General features: G+C 46.7%; 1 long non-coding RNA gene across 1 annotated transcript; it reads right to left on the bottom strand.

Moving 5' to 3' along the window:
• Window positions 1-555: 555 nt before the first annotated feature.
• On the bottom strand, window positions 556-3,779 carry LOC140690071 (uncharacterized). The gene is made up of 2 exons (XR_012065260.1): window positions 3,620-3,779; window positions 556-915 (listed from the first exon to the last, which is right to left on the bottom strand). It is a non-coding gene; the product is annotated as an uncharacterized lncRNA (long non-coding RNA).
• Between the last annotated feature and the right edge of the window lie 1,048 nt (window positions 3,780-4,827).

Here is a 4,827-nt window from a genome sequence, read left to right as displayed (position 1 = left end):
CAAAATAATGATTTTTTTGTGATGCAGCATGGGAGATGCCAGGTGTGTGGAGCAGCCAGACAGAATCTTCCTGAGCCAGTAGCGTATGCTTGCACAACGGTTTATAATATGTATGTGGTTTGCTGGGTTTGTATTCCTCTTTTGAAATGGAAAACTATTTGTCATTTCATCTGACCACATAGTAAATAGAAAAGAAAATCTTGCCTCGGAGCTTGACATTACGCATTAGGCATCTTCCTAACTGTGAAGTTAGGAAGAGGATGAATTGAGGCCAAAAACCACTACCAAAATGTTATTGGCAGGACGTAAACTCACTAAGAGGCTTCAGGAGCAGCCTTGTCATTACTCTTGTCTCTACTGCCTGATTCTATGAGTCAGGATCATCGCACATCTCACCTGCACAGGGTTATTAGATTAAGTAAATTAATACATGCAAAATAGCTCTGGAATTCAAAATGTCACACAGACACTGAGAATTATTACTAGAACGGATCTTTGTAATTGTACCTACCTGCCGTCGCACAAGACATCTAGTTAAAGACATAAATACTGCTCTAATGAAACTTTAGTGTTTATTTTATCAATTAAAAGAAAGAGAATTTAAGCAAAAACAAGCTCAAATTCCAATAACAACATGTCTGGACACCCCTCCTTTCCTCTTACGCATTTCTCAGCAGTGAGCTCTGTCTGGCTGATGGGGGTGTTGTTGGGTGCAGTTGTGCTGTACAAGAGACAAGTGCCAGGCACAAGAGCGATTATCTCACCAGCGACATCTGGCGCCTTTGCTGGGCTCCAAGGGCAGACGCGGATCTGCTGACGCCAACATTTCTCAAGTGGTCTGCCCAGCGCTCATCTGCTCTCTGGCCCAAATGCTACCCCATTCCCAGACGTCACGATTCTTCTCACAGCACCTTCCTGTGAATGAGAGCGGAAAGTGTTTCTGAAGCGAACACTATTCTGTGCCTTCACTTTATGGGGAAGGCTAACCATCTCAAACGTGTTAACAGCTGGGACTCAGCGCTGTGCCTGAGCTCTAATTTCATGCATGTGCTCTGTCTTTGGTCAGGATTGTAAATGTTGACAGCCTTCTGTGCCACCAAGATTGGGACCACAGTGGCCATATTTCGAGATTTTGTATATGCTTCACAGTAAAAAAAAGAGGGAGAGGAAATGCTTTCGAATTAGTTGTTTAACCGAATTACACTTCCGTTCACTTGGAAGGAGTAAATGTATGCTGGAAAAAAGAAACTGATACATTTTTTTCTAAATGCAAGAGCCAGTTGAGCATCGTGTTTTAAATAATACTTTACATCATATCAAGTTCCGAAAACTAAACAGTTTCTTCTAATTACTAAGCCATCTTGAGTGGCTTTGAAAAGAGAGGGTGGAGGATTCTAAGCAGGAATTACAGTGGTAACTAAAGTGGCCAGAAGGGTATGGGTGGTGCTGGCTGTTTGGAAAGAAAGCACAGAGCATCACACTTGGTACTCCTTTTGCAACTGCAAATCAGCAACATTCAGAAAAGGCTGCACTGGTAGACCAAAGAGCAAACATTAAACCATCTCAGGTAAGTGGGCAGTGCATCTCTTCATAAAGGAAACGTCTTTCTTCTTCTAGAGGAGGCCAAACTAAAATTTAAAGCAGAAGGAGACGGAGAAGGACACGGAGGAGAGGAGGAGGAGGAGCAAGAAGAAAAGGGAGGAGGAGGAGAGGAGGAGGGAGCGGAGGGCAGGAAACAGTGTGCTCTGTAGCAGAAGCTTCACCAGTTCAGAGGGAAATACAGCTTCCTGCACCATGGGTTGCTTCCTATCCGCCAAAGCTGCTGAGGGAATGCGCTCGTAGTTGGAGCTTTTATGAACAATTCCAGGAGCTTTCTAACAATATCCAAGTAAAAACACAGTGTTTGTGGAAACTATTAATATTAATAGGACCTACGTAATGGACAGTGGGAAATGGATAAGACACAGGTAGTGGCAGGTGGCACCCAGGGTACAAGCTGGACTGGAGAGGCAGACATGTTTCAGCCACGGATATTTGCTTATTGCCTGGCTAATTCTAACATCTGTCTCCCTCTTTTTGAGCCTCCTCAGTACTTGAAAATAAGGGCTGTTAGATGCTGACGCTGCTGGCCAGGAAAGCAGAGGGACCCTTTCCACTGAAAACCTTCAAGACAAGCTTGTCAGTTCTGACTGAGTGCTACTGCGACCCAGCGTAACAGAGGAGAACAGATCTGACTCCACGTTGGATCTGTTCCTTGAGTTTTAACCACTGTGCCCTGTTTTCTAGGCTTAGTCTTGCTCACTCTGCAGCTTTTGTAAAAGTGTTGCCTTTGGCCTGAAATAGACAGGAGAGCCTGTTGTGGCCTTTGTGGATGTCAGCACTTCTGCACTTCTGTAGAGATGGCACGTTGCAAAATAGAGAATAACCTTTGTTTTGTCGGAGGTTTACAGGGGCACCATGACCTGACCCACACGGACGGATGCAAGAACAAAGGATTCCTGCACCAAGAAGTTTGCAACAGCCAACCACACCCGCTCCCCTGTTTTTTGTATAAAAGGAGCCTGTATTCTGACTGGAGCAGGATGGTTCTCCAAGATGTTAGTCTGCCATCCTCTCCGTCTGCCGGCTTTCTGAATAAAGTCGCTATTGCTTGCCCCACACCTCGTCCCCCGATTCACTGGCCTGTTGTGTGGGGAGCAGAACAAGTTTGGACTTGGTAACACTAGCAGGATCCTCCGGGGCCTTCCTGGGACAGACCCCTCTCCCACATCCTTGCTGCAGCTCCTCCCTGAAGCACCCAGATGATAGTATCTCATGCGTATTTCCTGAGTTTTTCAGTTGCTAAAAAGCACTACCAAAGGGAAGAAATTGACTACTTGATCTTCAGCGCATGGCCCCAGGCCTTCTGGTGCCTCAGGGTAACAGTGTCTGCTACCTTGTTACCACAACATGAAGCAACCAGAGAGCTGAGCACAAGCTGATCACATACCCTGCGACCCACCTTCATCTAGCCTTTAAATATGCGTTACTTAAATCCTTTGGGGAGCATAGGGTTTTCACGAGCATAAGCCACACACTCGGTCTTCCTTGCTCTGCCCTGCAATGAAACTTTCCCTGCTCCAAACTCGGATGTTTTGGCTTCTTTGGCCTCATGGTGCTTCCAGTACACAAACTTGCGTTTGGTCACACTCTTCTGCGAAGTCATCAGCACAGGGCGAACTGGTGTCTGCTGAGGCCCTGTGACCCCCATTCCTGAGATCTCGGATGTCTGCCTGCAATCCTTGAAAAAAAATGAAAATAAAGTACACCCTTTTCTGATGTATGTTTGCCCCAGCAGAATGAATAGCCTTGGGAAGTGGCCAGCCTCCCAGCGGCTCAGGCTGACGACTTCAGCCCGTGTTTCCTCCTTATCAGAGCCATAAATCCACTGTCCCTGCATGGACCCTAATGCTCTTACTTCACCTGCAACCAGTCAAAACCTGGAGCTGATCATGCAGCCCCTCTGTTCCCCAGCCCCTTCCCATCAAGGACCCCAGCGACGGGCCCTCGGTGGGCACACGGTCGCCTCTCACCCGTGGCGGCCCACTGTTGCAGGGTACTTACTAAACTTCTTCCTTACCTCTTAAGCTGTTCTTTGTCTCTGGTAAAGTCTTTTACCACTCATGAGCGTGGCCCACTGTGCCCCAGACAACAGGGTGGTGAGCAAGACAGCCCACTGCAGTGTCCCGTGAATATGCTTGTTAGCCTTCTGGTGACGTTTATACTCACAGGCTTTGTCTCGTGCAGAGTCACCTGCAAACACAGCGTGTTTTCAATTACCCCCCTTCACGTCTGCTTTTCAGTCTCTTCCCTTTGCAGGGTTGACCCTTTTCCTTTCCTCACCTGGCAAAACGCTTACACCTCCTTTGAGGCCAAGACTCTGACATGCTCTGGTTCCCTGGGGAAACTGAGTTACTTGTTCTTCAGAGCATTTTGTTTACCTCTCCTCTGTCTTTTTTCCACATCGGAGTGCTGTCCTATATTAAAATTTACGTCTCTGCTGTTAGGCTGTGAGTATTATGAGGGCAAACTCCATGTCATTCATTTCTAATAACACGCAGAATAGATTCAAACACACCGAAGGCACTTGGCTGTTGAAATAATGAGCTCCACAAAATGCAGCCTTGCCTTGGTCCTTTCCTCTGTATATTAAAGCTGATGTCTGCCGAAGTGCTGATTCCCATCCCAAAGAAAGGCCAACAAGGGCAATGCTATCTTGGTCATTCATAATGTGGGTGAGTATCAGATAAATTTTTGAGAGTCGGTTTTGAAGAGGAAAGATATGAGAGGACAAGAATCCTGTGTAGCAGTGAGGTGAGGAGCAGAGGACCACAGAGAACAAGGAGAAAAAGGGTGAGAACATAAGTATAATCAATGGACACTCCGACTTCCTCCAGGCCTGGCCGCGCTCACTCAGCCTTCCCCGCTGCACTGCACACACAGGTGCCATTCGTGCCCAGGTGAGAGCACTTTTCATTAAGTAAAAACACAGGAGAAAAAGGACAAAAGGACACACCTGTGTAACAACCCCTTCATCAAACGCTGCATCCACTGCAGGGCTCGGCTGTGAAGGCATCGGTTTTAGTGTCTGTGATGCTATAGGCTGAGTACATTTGCGAGGTTAGATGTTGTTCCTTAAGCCTCCTGCACGAAGATCCATGACTGTTAAAGATACAGGGCACACCAGGTCGTAAGGCTGCGCAGGTAACTTACAAATAATATACATATTCAGTAATGTGTTACATGCTACTAGCTATTGTTAAACTAGAAGAAAACTTCCCAGGTATT

The sequence above is a fragment of the Vicugna pacos genome, chromosome 28 (assembly GCF_048564905.1).
Source record: "Vicugna pacos chromosome 28, VicPac4, whole genome shotgun sequence".
NCBI lineage: Eukaryota > Metazoa > Chordata > Mammalia > Artiodactyla > Camelidae > Vicugna > Vicugna pacos.
This window is presented reverse-complemented; position numbering and strand designations above follow the sequence as displayed.